The sequence below is a fragment of the Perognathus longimembris genome, chromosome 4 (assembly GCF_023159225.1).
Source record: "Perognathus longimembris pacificus isolate PPM17 chromosome 4, ASM2315922v1, whole genome shotgun sequence".
Lineage (NCBI taxonomy): Eukaryota > Metazoa > Chordata > Mammalia > Rodentia > Heteromyidae > Perognathus > Perognathus longimembris.
In genome coordinates this window covers 86,057,117-86,072,638 of record NC_063164.1, presented here as the reverse complement: position 1 = coordinate 86,072,638, position 15,522 = coordinate 86,057,117, and the positions used below count along the sequence as shown (strand labels likewise).

Here is a 15,522-nt window from a genome sequence, read left to right as displayed (position 1 = left end):
ATCTCATACTTTCTAAGAAGCATTACTTGGCCTTTTCAGTCTGCAACAGGCTCCTTTTGTGTCCTCCCATTGTGTTGGTAATTGCAGGCAGTATCCAAATCTCCACTGTACCTAGAGTCTAACCCATAGTCAAGGCTAGAAAGAAAAAGAATAGAGTTCGTTCTCTGAACTCTGACAACCCTGCAAAATGACCTCACTATTACTTCCTTTTTATACTTGAGACATATGAAAAGCAACAACAAAAGCCACCATAAATATTCAGTTGTAAATGCAGAATTCAAGATTTCAAGAAATTCTGTTTGAATCCATAATTCACACTTTTTCCTAAGTCTAATCCTACATCAATATTTTTCAGTACTTAAATTTAAACTCAGAGTTTGTACTTGCCAGGAAGGTACTCCACCATGTAAGCCATGCTTCCCAGTTCTTTTGCTTTCACACTTTTAAAAATAGGCCTTGCATTGAGGCTCTGGCAGCCTGGATAAGAATTCTTTTACTTATACTTCCCACGACAGGCCTGGAACAACACACTTAGCCTTTGTATTGTTTGAGATAAAGTCTTAGAAACTCTTTTTTCCAGGCTAGCTTCCATCTGCAATTTTCCAAATCTCCATCTCCCAAATAAATATAGATTTCAACCCATTGTACATGACTGATAAACAGAGACTTAATTATTTATTTATAGTGCATCAGTGTCCAAAATGACAAGGGAAGTGAATTAGTATAGAGTAATAACCAACCCCATTTCACTAGTGGAGTTATGCCAACTAAATGTTCTCTTTGGAACAATACATCTCAAAGTGTAGTCCCTGAGCGTGTAGCATCAGCATCATTGGAGACTTGATAGAAATGCAAATTATTTCCCCTCTGATCCCTATAACTACTGAGTCAGAATCTATGGCATAGGGTCTGGCAGTGTGCTAAATAGTCTTGCTGGTGGCTTTGATACATAGTCAGCTTTGAGAGTCACCTTCTTCCATGGATGCTTGTTCATTAGCAAGTGTTTGATCACATGGAATGGCCACCAGCTCAGAGGCACCGGCACTGGGGAAGACTGGATACATTTCCTAGCCCCTCTGATTTTATGATTTTGTAATTTTTTTTCACTTGGACATAAGCCAACAATTTAGTCAAATTTTGACTCAAGTCTTTAGTTTAATGAAATAAATTGGAAACCAAGTAATTTTTTCTTGAACTAATGTCATTAATTATTATAAAGAGGCACAATTCAATAGTTATACTTTTGTATGAATTCTAGCAATTTCAGTCATTCTAAATTACTAGGCTCCTAATTGTTGTATAATAAATTTCTTAAAATTATCTTTAAATAATTGTACAAGGGGATTTCAAAATGTCAGTTTCTGTCTACAGTGCATCTTCATCAGTGTCACCACTTCTAGATGCCATTTTCAATTCATTGACTAATATTCATTAAGCAATTACTGTGTCAGGACTATTCTAGGAGACAAGGTATGACCCAAATATATAAGGCCTCTGCCCACATACAGATTATGGTTAAAACACACAAAGAATACTGATAGTTCAATGCTATTTTGTTTGTAAAACAAATTAAATGTCCTTTAAAAATTAATCTTATTTGTCATATTTAAGAATAGGTATGCCTATGGTACTTTATAAATAATCATAATTTTTTTCTATAAAAATAGAAAAAGGAGGCACAATATATATAATTAAATAAGCAGTAAGATATAATTATAATGCAATATATAAACAGCCTAATTTTTGTTTTCATATAAGATATATATTATATAAACATAGAGCTTCTAATTCTACATATGATGGAATCAGCACTTATTACAATGACAGTGGAACAGAAAAAATACAGCAACTTCTTGACAACTCTGAAAGAAAAGTAGCCAGTGCATCAGGCAATGTCATGACTTAAAAAGTGACCTATGAGACATTGGTAATACACTGCAGGTGATTCTTTTTTGTTCCTATGAACACACGGACTGACCCCTCAGGCATCCTCAGCTTTCAAATTGTAGAGCCAGCATGAGTAGAGCAAGATAAGCTATCACTTCATGGCCAGAAGACAAGGAAAAGGCTCCTCTGTACCCCAGAGAATAGGTAGGGGAAAATCTTTTGTGTCTCTCAATTTCTCTTTATCACACAGCTACTTAGTCAAGAAGGTTGTATTAGGAAAGCAAGTACTCAGACACCTTAAATTCTGAGAGTAAAAATCAAAACAAAACAAATTCTTCCTAACCAGAGGAACTAAGAAAGGGGAGTCTATAAATTCAGAAGGTGAAGAGGATACCAGTAATTTTCTTTATTTTTCTCTCTAACTGCTTTGGGATAAAGACAGATGCACTTGTGGAAAGCATTCAACAGTGTAGGACAACTTAAACTTTGATTTTGGAGTCAGAACCAATAAAAAGGAATCCCTGAGAGCCAGAAGTTATGAGAAAAAGTGCAGACAGTAGAAAAGGAATCCCTCAATCCTGTGTATCAAGTCCGTGGCTCAGCACCAAAGAATGCACATTTGTAATGGACCAGAAACAGTATAATAAACCAGCTTGAAGAACAGACCAAGGATGCGGGCCACTGCACAAGGCCCAGATGAGTGCTGGGTTGGTGCATATGCAGGGCCGGTCCCATAGTACTGCAAAAGCTCGGCGGTTAAACTGACATTGGAACTTGAATACAGCTACAGCAAGGAAGATGAGATTCATGTTCAATCTAGTCTAATGTTTGATTGCTAAAACAAAAGAAGTAAACTTTGTCAAAGTTACAAAACAACCATCAAAGTGTTTTGCATATATTTTTCAGAATGCAGAAAAAAATAGAGGAAGATGCTTAGCTAGTTTCAAAGGGAAAGGCAACAAACATAAATAAATTCATGAAATGATTGTAGATGTTAGAATTATTAACTAAAATAGTTAAAAGACCTTTCACAACTTTGTTCCAAGAATTAAGGTTAAGTACTACGTTTTTCTTCATTTTATTTGTTTGTTTGTTTGTCTCTCTCTCTCTCTCTCTCTCTCTCTCTCTCTCTCTCTCTCTCTCTCTCTCTCTCTCTCTTTCAGTACTGGAAGTTGGTAGACAGATCTTGTACTACTGAGCTGTACCTGCAAGCCCTTTCTCACACTGGTTATTTTGAGATTGATTCTTGCTTTTTGCCTAAGCCAGCACCTTGGCTGCAATTCTCCTATTTCACGCTCCCTGCTATAGCTTAGGTACAGGCACATGCACCCACACCTAGTTTCTTCCATCAAGAAGGGGTCTTGGAGCTCTTATGCTAAGACTGGCCTGGAAATATGATCCTCCTGATCTCAGCCCCTGTCATAGCTGAAATGACAGGTATTATGTGCCATAGTGCCCAGCTATGGGCCGAATAGGGGATTTCTCCAACATTTGCTTGGGCTGGCCTCAACTCTAATCCCTGGCTGAGATTTTGACATGAGCTACCACATTCAGCTTAGAGTAAGTACTCTTAAAATTAAAAAAAAGCACAAATTTTTAGTAAAATAAGAAATTATATTACAAAACCAAATGAAAATTTTGCAGACTATTATCTTATTAAAGCAATTCAAGTCAGAGAAGTGAAACATAAGAAAAAATAGAGAGCAATAAATTACACTCATGAACTCATAAGGCTAAAGCTATGTTCACAATGCTTCTTAATGGCAGTATGACATGACAGTTATTATGAAGTTGTAGGAACATATACTAACAGGCACTCTATTCCTCAAAATTGCAGAATCATCCTATGTTTAGAGTTCCAGGTATGTGTTAAAGCCAAGTCCAAATGGAATTCATGATGGATGCTTTAGTATCTTGTTAGACCAGCAAAGAAAAGCAGAAAGGCATGCATTTTAGGTTGATCCTCATTTCTCCTCACAAAGATTTTGCTTGCTGATCCTGTTCTAGAAACTTGGATTTCTTCAGTAGGGAAAGGTCATTTCACAACTTTACATATTCCAGATGGTGACACTCTGGAAAAAATTTCTTTCTGGGAAACACTAGAAAAAGATATTTGTCACTACCTACTTCTTTTTGCATTTTGTTTCTTGCCAACACAAAACAAGCCCTGATGTTGGGACAAAATGTTTTCTCCTAATGTAGCTTTCCTTCCAAAAACTGGTGTAGGAAACACAGGGGGAGGTAAAACACAGAAGAAGAAAGCACTCTATAAGGTTCATTTTGGTTGCTAACCAGCTATTAAAAGATTTACACATTGCTACTTTTTAGCTTCTCCAACTCTGAATAAGTTTTTTTTTTCACATTTTAGGACTCTTAAAGTCTTCATCTTTCAAAGAAGACTACAATGATTATCTAAGAATCAGTAACAGAATATGAACCTAAGTTTCCTGACTGTCAGAGCAGGGCACTTTCATCCCAGACCCATTACCTCCCTTGACTGTCTTCAGTTGTAGTGAAGAAGACTAGGAAGACAGGCAAGGAAGCAATATGCTGGGTCCTGCTCTGTCACCAGTTAGGTACAGTACCATGGACACTGGTTCCTTAGAAAATGGAGAGTTTGCTCTTCTAGATTGAGTGATCACTAAGGCCCATATATATTTGGACCTGAACTTCATCAGATACTTTATGTTGCGACAAAAACCATTGTTCTTGGATTACTTTTCAGATACTATAATCCTTTGCATAAAATAGAAGATATTATCATATGGCCTACCAGAGGAAGATGGATGGAGCTCAAAAAGAAGTCATTTAGGTGTTCTGAAGGCAGAAGGAAATCAATGTCTAGGCACATCTATAAATCCACCTGTTTCTGACCACTCAGGAGGCTGGAGCTAAATGGAATCACAGATTTCCAATGCCCTATGCAAAACTCTGGAACCCAGAGAGTGTCTTCGTGGTCCTTGACAGGGACAGCTCCGGGTGAGAAAATTGTCCAGGACTTCTGCTGCTTCATATTAAGTTCACAGAAGGAGGCTGAAGTGAAGGTGGCAGTTCAAAGGAAGAGACACAATGCAGGATGAAACTTTCATGGATTAGCTGTGCCAGATCAAAGGAAATTATCCTCTCACCCATCTCCTCTCCCATGTAGTCTGCTGGGTTCCCTTTAATAGCTATCATTTGGGCTGGGAATATGGCCTATTGGTGAAGTGATAATCTCGTATACATGAAGCCCTGGGTTCAACTCCTCAGCACCACATATATAGAAAAAGCTGGAAGTGGTGCTGTGGCTCAAGTGGTAGAGTGCTAGCCTTAAGTAAAAGGAAGCCAGGGTCAGTGCTCAGGCCTTGAGTTCAAGCCCCAGGACTGGCAAAACCAAACCAAACCAAAACAAAACAAAACAAAAAAAAAACAAGCAAAAAAAAAAAAAAGAAAAAGAAAAAGAAAAAAATAGCTATCATTTCCCTTAAACTGACTTTATTGTACACTTCTAATTGATAATGTCTGAGTAAATATTTTGGCCTATGACATGCTACAAGATGTTTTGGTCCCTTGACATGATGTCACAGAAGGTTACAAAGATGCCCTTTGCTCATGGAGAGACACAGAGGTGACCGCACAAACAGATTCTGTACTTATTTTAAATAGAAAGGCAGAGACAGAAGGCCTGGACTAATAATCTGAAGTTACAAGGCTCTTATTAACTAGAAAGTTAAAATTACTAGGCTCTCTCTCTCTCTCTCTCTCTCTCTCACACACACACACACACACACACACACACACACACACATGCACACACTAAGCCAGCCTTTAAGGGAATAAAAGGCACAACAAATCTCACTGACATCAGGAATTTAGTCAGCGAAGCAATTTCCAGAGGCTGTCCTGGAATCATTTCACATTTATCTTAACACTCTGAATCTTCTACATCTATATCTTTTGTCCTATACGATGATAAATGAAGGTCAACATTACAGCCCTGAGGTCTGGCAACACACTGAATCATCAAAGGAAGATTCAATTATGTTCATAAGACTGGATGGACCATAACTGCAAAGGGAACTTGGAGATTAAGGAGGGTTGAAACAACAGACTTTCCACTTAACCCTTAGTAAGACAAAATTAAATAAATAAGAATCTTATTATTCATTATAACTTATTATATCTCATTATGTATTATATCATATCTCATTATATCTTATTATCTCATTATTCTACACTATTCTGATTGATGGAGAAAGATTTTTAATAGTTCAATTACATAAAGATAAATATTTGTGCTTTTATAGCCAATTTAGCAGCAATTTTACTGGAATAAGAATTTCTATTTTAGCCAGGTGCCAGTGTCTCACATTTATAACACTAAGTACTTCAGAAGGCTGAAATCTGAGTCATAGTTAAAAGACAACCCAAGAAGTTAAGTCCATGAGATTTTATCTCTAATAAACCACCAAAAAAAGCCAGAAGATGTGCAAGTAGTAGAGCACCAGCCTTGATCAATGAAGCTCAGGGACAATGAACAATGCCCAGGCCCTGGGATCAAGCCCCAAGACTGGCACCAAAAAAAGAAAAAGAAAAAAAAGAATTTCTGTTTTTCTAGCAGAAAGTTTTATTAAATTTCCTTTGAGGGGACTATGCTTTACTGTTGGTAAATTCTTATAATTAAAATATCAATCTATATATCATATATCCTATAAGATGATATATAGATCTATGTAAAATATCTATCTATAGTTTATGCTTTCACATAAATTATATGGTTTTTTAATAAAAATATGAAGCAAAAAGGCAAAAGGATCATTGGCAAATCTACCACTGGAAATTCTAAATTCACTGTTATTATTTTGGTCAACATTATCATTATGCTTTTCTGTTTACTTTTATTTATACATATTTAAGCTTTTAAAAGAATGCCTATCAGTAATTTTAAACAATCTCAAAGTAGCAAATTCTGATCAATCACCAAAAACAGTAGTGGAAGTATTTTGAAAATATGTGCATATTATCTAGCATTCTTTCCTTGGACTGGAGAATGAAAAATGTCCCTTCTGCTGGACACTCTTGTTCCACGGCATCCTCTGGGTGACAGTATTTCCAGTACTTTAAGTTACAGACTGGCACAAGCTCTGCATCTGCCTGTTTTGTAAAGTAAGTTTTACCAATACTCCAGTCACACATTGTCTACAGTTGCTTTTGGGCTGCAAAGGCTGAGCTGAGTTGAACAGAGAAAAAAAGAAGAGATGATCTTACTTATATAATTTTACTTGTTTTAAGAAGTTGTACATGATGATCATGTTATAAGTACAATGAATCTTGCTAACCTTGGTCAATGTTACCCCTTCCATTGTTCTTCCTTTTCCAATCCTATCCACACTATCAAGTTATGTAGTTCTGTTTTTACATATGTATGTTGAATACGATGACTGTATTTTCCTGTCTTCTTTTCTATTAGCCTGTTTCCTTTTTATTCCAATCCTCCCCCCTCCAAAAAAACCCCAAAAACAAACAAACATGTTTCAGTTTCCTGGTATGTACTTGTTAAACTGTTTAATAGTTGATAAGAGCAGTGACATGATTACGATCTTCCCCTGTGTATATCATCCTTTAATCTGTTGGTCTATATGCATATAACCTTGTATCTTTTTTCATGTATGTTTATAACTTAACTAACTTCCACAAAGAGATAAAACATGCCATTTGTTTCTTTGAGCTGGACTCTCTTCATTTAACATACTTACTCCAGGTTTATTCAATTCCCTAAATATGACAAAATATTATTCTTTCTGACAGATGAGTAAGGTCCATTGTGTGTGTATGTGTGTGTGTGTGTGTGTATGTGTGTGTGGTGTGTGTGCATGCGCAATAATGAACATGTGTATGTTTTATTCTAGTCTGATTTGTAATATTCTGGATACATGCCCAAGAGTGAAATCACTGGATCATAGGGTATAGGGTAGCTCTATATTTAGAATTTGAGGAACTTCTAAACTTCCTTCTAAAGTGGTTGCACTAGTATACATTCCCACCAACAATGTAATATGGTTTCTATTCTCCACATCCTCACCAGCATTTGTTGTTGCTTATGTTCTTCTTTATTTTTATTTTTTTGCCAGTCTTGGGGCTTGAAATCAGGGCCTGGGCACTGTCCTTGAGCTTCTTTTGCTCAGGGCTAGCACTTTACCATTTGAGCCATAGTATCACTGCCTGTTTCTTCTGTTTATATAGTTTTGAGAAATCAAACCCAGGGCTTTATGCAGGCTAGGCAAGCACTCTACCATTAAGCCACATTCCAAGCCCCAGTTGCTTATATTCTTGATGATAAAGATGGAATGTAAATGTTGTTTTGATTTTCATTTTCTTTTTATTTCTTTTATTTTAAAATTTTTCAGGCACTAGAGAGTTTATTAGGAGAACCAAAGTGCTGCTGGTACCAGAGGTAAGTGTGCAGAGCTGCATTTCCTTTTTATGACCAGAGAAAACAGAGATCATCTTATCCACAAAGATCAAAAATACATAATGATCTGATTCTTTATTGATTGTATTCATCAATACTTTAAGAATTAAAAAAATACAAACAATACTACTATGCCATAACCATTCAGCCAACAAGTACTTATTGAATCCCATGAAGTACCATGGTTGCTCACAAAGAACTTCAAATATAACTGTGGTTACAAAGCAAGTGGATATATAAAATCAGCAAAAATTAAAAGGTATTTCAGCATCAGGTTTCATGTTCTATAACGAAGTATATAAGTATGGAAGAAGTTCAGAGAAGGAAAGGAAAATATAGTAGTGCAAAAATAGCAAATCTAAGAAGGATTGAAGTTGAATTAGGCCACGAATATAAAGGGCTTGGATTGACAAAGCAGAGTGAACAGACTGTTGAAGTGTTAGAGCATCTGCAGAAGCAGAGATGGGTCTGTGCATAGTGAAGATTCACCAGGTGCATGCCACCCAGAATGGGGCTGGATGAAGGAATGTGAGTAGTAGATGGTAGGATAAAATAGAAAACTGTTTTCAAAGATAGTCATTTTCCATTTAAAAGAACCCTAAAGTACATTTTTTACTTAAGCAAAGCATTCTTTATAAAGCAATTTTATTCTATAATCTCTCCTTATATCTCATATCATCTTTCATTCCTACTCTTCCAACTCTAATAAAAAGGTTTATATTTCAAATACCCGAATGCTAATGTGAAAACAAAGAATGTAAGATTAGAAACAGTAGGGCAAAAAACAGAAGCAGTAGCAGAATACACAAAACAAAAAGCACGCATACCAAGTCTCTATCACTTAATATTTGCCAAAGTGCTCTATCTAACAGTGCATTTTCGGAAGCTGCTCAAAATGCAGTATTTGCTTATTTTCTAGTCCCTTTCATTTAAACTAATGGAAATGCTACTGGAAATTACTGTCTGTTTTTTGTTATTGCTGTTTGCAAGTGTTTAAATTCAAAATGCTTTTGTAAAATATGAGACACAAGATCTATTTATAGGATGGCCATTGTCAATCCACTTACCATCACTGGAAGCACACTCCTACGTGATACACGTGAGCAGAGGTGAATATGACATTAAGCACAATCACTTTCTCAAAGCCTTGCAAATAAAATACAAAGATAAAGGAATGACCTCTAAGAAAAATGTGTGGTGTGGAAGGAAACAGTTTAGATAGAAAATTTCTAGCAGTTTTAAATGAAGAAAAGCTTAGTCAATGCATCGAAATGTCACCATAAACTGGGTATGGTTATGCATGTCTGTAACCCCAGCAGCTGAGAAGCCAGAGGATCACAAGTTTGAAGCTTGTTAGGATACCAGCTAAGGAGACCATAACTCAAATAAACAGAACTATTATTGATTTTTTTCTCCAAATGAAATGTGGTAGGTGTTATTCTCAGCACACGCTTTTCATGACTGGATTATTGTTTCAAGGTTTCAGAATGTTATCATTGTGTGACCCATCTGACCTATGTTCTGTGTTGAGGTAATCCAGCTGGCCCTCCATTCCATTCGCTTAGCAGCTATGAACTCAATCAATAGTAGAACAAAAATATATAGAAAAAAAATCACATCTGAGTTGAACATAGACAAACTTCTGTCCCTTGTTTTTATTTTCCAAAAATCCCAACATAAAATGACTTATATGGCATTAGCATTGCATTAGGTATAAGTAATCTAGATAGTATTTAGAATATATAAGACATGTGCACAGGTTATATACAAATACTATATTGTTTGATATAAGAGACTTGAAAATCCACAGATTTTGGCATCCAGAGGGGTCTAGGAAGCAACTTCCTACAGATACTGACAAACAATCATACCATTTATATAGGATGGATTCTAAAAGAAACACACACTATACTAAAAGAAGACTTTTCCAAAACTGAAAGAAAGAATTGTAGCATATTCAGTATGCCAGTGAAGGATGTCTTTGGTGGATTTTTATTAGAAAAATTTCAAAAGAGAATCAGGGGATAAAGAGGAAATGTGCAATTCTCTTGCTCCATCTCCTTCTGCCTGAGAACTTCCCCCATTTCTAGGACTGTATCAATTGATATCAACGTGATAGTGTGTTGTCAGTGCTAGAATTTCTCTTTCTTAATCCCTTCTTCCACCTCCTTGAGGAAGGGTGATACAAATATGGGACTTTCATGGGCAGGCCAACAAACTTCTGATACTAGAATCATTTCCAATTCCAGGTTATAGAAGTTGAAATATTTTGAGCTAATTACTCCAGTGGGCCCCGATAGCCTACTGTTTAACAATGTAATTATAGACAGTTAAAAATGCATGATATGTAGTGGAGACAAAATAGTTGGTGCTTAGGGAACCATTATGGATTATGTTTTATGAAAATTTTAAATGATGCAGTATTTATATGGGTTTCTCTGTGCTGAGTTATCATAAAAATGACTCACCCTGCTTTGGGGGCAATAACATCATTCTTTCTCAGAAGCAAGAACAGCAATGGGGAATCAGAAGATATGGCACAGTGAAAGCACACCTGGGCAAACAGTACCTTGAGTACCCTTCTTCTGAGTACCCCACAAATCTTAGCACCTCAAAGTTTTTCTCTGCAAATGGTGTCAAGAAAATCTAGTTGGTATGTTAATAATTATGTGGTAGTTAGATACCTAAATTTACCTTGAAATCAAATTGCAAGAACTTTGTTGTTTTGTTGTTGTTCCTCCTCCTCCTCCTCCACCTCCTCCTCTTCCTCTCTCTCCTTTATTGTGTTAATATGAGGGCTTGAATTTAGGGCCTTGTATTGTTGCTTAGCTTTCGTACTCAAGGATGGCACTTTGCCACTTAGCCAAATCCTTACATGTAGCTTTTAGTTAGTTAAACAGAGACAGGATTTTCTTCTCAGGTTTCTTTGAATCATGATTCTCAGATCCCAGCCTTCTGATTAGCTAGAACTACAGATGTAAGATACTTGTACCTGGCTAAGGACATTCTTCTTATGTCTACTTGCATACAAGATTAGCTTTTTAAAATGCACACAAAACTAAAAGATTCTTAGATGTTTTGGGAACCAGAATATTGGATTAGCAACTATTTGCAGCACATAGCTTTCTTAAAGGTTAAATGCTTTGGTGGGGGCGGGGGAAGTTTCTGGTATCTACCTATCCAGACCATGGACAGCAATAGAGCTAGGTTTATCAATTATGATGGGATTTGGGGGTGAAAATAGTAACTCAACTGTAAATGCTTAAGGTATCATCAGCCTTATCCATTGGCCCACTGCTGAATTACATCCTTAATCATCTGAAACTTCCAATATAGGATTGATGGAAAATTGTTGTTTTTATTTAAGCTTTTTTCTTTATTTTAAAAGTGTGGTACAGAGGGGTTACAGTTTCATATGTAACGCAGTGAGTACATTTCTTTTTCAACTTGTTACCTCCTCCTTCATTTCCCCCTTCCCCCTCTTCCTTCCCCTCTCCCCCAAGAGTTGTACAGTTGATTTACACCAAATGGTTTTGTAAGTATTGCTTTTGGAATGGTTTGTCTTTTTGTCCATTGTCTCTCAATTTTGATATTCCCTTTCCCTTCCCCAGTTCTAATACCCATATAAACAGTATCCAGGATGAGATACAGTAGTAGTGGGGGTACAACCACAGGAAGGGAATACAAGAGAAACAAAACTAAAACAAAACAGACAAGAAACAAAAACAAAAAAAATACAAAAGGTATGGTTTCACATGGCATGTTGATAATAATTACAACAGTGGTATAACTCTTGTTTCCATAATGTGGGGTTCATTTCACTTGGCATCTTCTTATGTGGTCATATGGTGCAGCTATTGGGGTATTTTGATCTTCTACCATGACTAGCCTAATCATGTACTATCTATTCCCTATGAGGGAAAGCATAGGGTTTATGTTTCTTTGGGTCTGGCTCACTTCACTTAATATGATTTTTTCCAAGTCCTTCCATTTCCTTGTGAATGGGCAGTGTCATTACTTCTGATAGAGGCATAGAATTCCATTGTGTGTATGTACCACATTTTCCTGATCCACTCGTCTACTGAGGGGCATCTAGGTTGGTTCCATGTTTTAACAATGACAAGTTGTGCTGCAATGAACATGGAAAATTATTTGTTAACCCAAGTTAAAAGCAATAGATGACCAGGTGCCAGTGGCTCACATCTGTAATCTTAGCAACTCAGGAAGCTGAGATCTGAGGATTGTGATTCAAAAATAACACAGGCAGAAAATTCCATGAGACTAATCTCTTAGAATATTTTTTTGTTTTGTTTTGTTTTGTTGCCAGTCCTGGGGCTAGAACTCTGGGCGGTGCTGTCCTTGACCTGCTTTTGCTCAAGGCTAGTGCTCTACTGAGCCACAGCACCATTTCTGCATAAGACTATTATCGCCAATAAAAATAGACTCAGAAAAAGCCAGAGTTCAAGCTCCAGGATCAGAAAAAAAAAAAAAAGCATTAGATGGGCATGGGTCACAAACCCTACCAGGCAAGGATAGACAGAATTCCAAAGGAAGTACAATATGCAAGGACCACATGTGAGTGTGGAGACCATGCATATTGTCATCATCCACAATTTGTTGATGCTTCTTTCATTCAGAGACATAACCATCTAAGGAAAACAGCACTGATATGTGACTTTGGTTCTAGAGATACATTGGCTATCAGAGGATCTTACAGCACAATCTGGAGAGTTAGAAATGACTGTGGAAAGGAGGTGGCAATTGACCTGGTGAAAGATGAATAGAGTTTCTAGACACAAATGGAAAGAGAATTCTAGCACATGAGGCAGCAATCCTTTATGCACGGATATTGAAAGAACACAGTGTACTGGAGAAATACTGTGCTATTAGGGTAGCTAGATGACAAAAAACCATCAAGGAAAACAGACATATGCCTCATAATAGACTTGAATATCACAACAAATGTATCCAGAATGGATGGCATAGGTTTGCCTTTGGAATTTGCCCATCTCTATGCCCTATAGCACCACAGAAATATATATCATACAAATAGGAAAGATATAAATAGCATATATATGAATAATATCACAGATAAATCAGATCATTCTCTACACCAAGATTCGACTTATTTGCTATATTATCTGGGCAGTTTTATGAGCCCTATAGATGATACATTTTCTCATCTGTAAAACATGACTAATACAAACTTGGGTAGAGGCGATTTCAAGAAAAATGGCTACCATGAGTAAATTCTTATCAGTGGCTTCTCTGGACATTGAACCCCTTCTTACCATGTAATCCATAAATGTATCTAAACTGAGTCTGCCTGTGAAGTTTTGTCCCCAGAGCTTAATCTCACCCTTACACTTCAACTGAGATAAATCCAAGTTTCTACCCTTGAAAGAGATGTATGGCTTCCATCCATGACCTTGCCACCAGTAGATTCATCACTCTAACACTTCAGTCTTACTCCTAGACATTTGCTAACAAGACTCCTCTCACAAATTTTGAAGTACTTCTTAGTAGAAAGACAGTTTTTGAACATCCATAATAAATTATAAAAATTACTGAAGTTGAGGAATATTTTTAAGTAAAACACCAGACATAAAATATTTGTAACCTTTGTCAGCCCCATAGATAACACACTGCTGTATTTTCTAAACAACTCTTTAAGAACATAAAATCCTAATTTGCTGGGCATACAAAAATGAGAATGGGAATGGAAGAATGGGAGGGCAGCTTTAGCCTGCAGTCTTTAGTTCAGGGCCCTGGAATTAGGATGATAATCTAAAAGTATCTGATAGAGGTCACTGTGAGTCTTGCTTCAGCAAAGGCCAAGTGCTGCAAATCAGTGTTTCAGAGAAATCCCAAGACGGGGTAAGGTTCACTTAACGAGCATTCAGACACCTATTACTTTAGCAAAATTTCACAGACAATGCAGCATTTAGCAGAGAACTGCAAGGTAGTCAAGAGTCTATATTGTCTTAACACTTTGGAGTAGTCTAAATGAACAAAGAGCAGAAAGAAAAACGTAATCAGTGTGAACACAGTTTACAATTAGCCCAAACAAATGAACACATACACAAGAAGAAAAAACATGAGGATTTTAACAATGGTTATTTTTGGATGATGTGATTGATTTTGGGAAGGTTAAGATGTTCTTTTGTGTTGAATTTTTCATTGTTGTAAATAAAAAAAAACAAATATCAAAGTTATCTTGATTGTTTTTGGGAATAACTGAGTTATGCTGTTTAAAAGCAGACAAAAATAAAGTCCCTGTTTCCTGTGGGTGATACAACATTCCAGGTCCTAATGTGTATCTGAAATTGAGGACAGCACAAACTCTATCTATGGTATATATATGTATATGTATGTATACACACATATATACATAACTATATACATATATGTATATGTAGTATATATACACAAATTTATATCATAGTTGGTATATTATATATGCATGTGTAGAATATATAGGCATATATGCACATGTGTATATACATATATATATGTATGTGTGTATATATGTATATATATACACACAAGCAGTATATATCCTTATACTTCTTATAGTATTACCACATCGTGCCAGGGCTAATCTCTTTATACCTCTTCGTATCTCTAGGCTTGAAGTTTAGATCATTATTTTTACTTGGCCACAAACACTGAGGCACAGCAACAATCAGTCTGACTACTGAGATGGTTACGAAGTGACTAATGGGCCGGTAGTACATACAGTATGGACAAAATGGTAAAAAAAATTAATCAAATGTCAAGTAGGGTAAAGTGGGATGGCATGAGATTTTGGATAGTTCCTAGTTAGTATTTTCCAGTCTATTGTTATACAGAAGCAAATGAAATGATGAAAAGTGGAATCATGAGTTTGGGTTATGACCTTTGTGGACTGTCTCAGAGCTCGGGCAAACAAGCTCACACTCTACTTCCATTTGGTTTCACACACTGGCATATCCCTGCACAATGGTTGGCTACTACCTGTAGGTGCAAGATTACTCTTACACAGCAGAGGACAATGAGACAGACCTAAAAGGGATATTGGATCCAGGAGCCCGCCCTCCTTAGGGAAAAGTAGATGAAGCAGGGTTAAACATCCTTAACAAAGACCCAGAAAGGATACAAATCAAAGAAAGGTTGGACAAATGGGACTGCATCAAACTGCAGAG

At 36.5% G+C, this 15,522-nt stretch overlaps 1 protein-coding gene across 4 annotated transcripts in view; it reads right to left on the bottom strand.

Moving 5' to 3' along the window:
- Nckap5 (NCK associated protein 5) overlaps positions 1 to 15,522 on the bottom strand; it is a 786,161-nt gene that overhangs the window by 315,576 nt on the left and 455,063 nt on the right. The window lies entirely within an intron of this gene.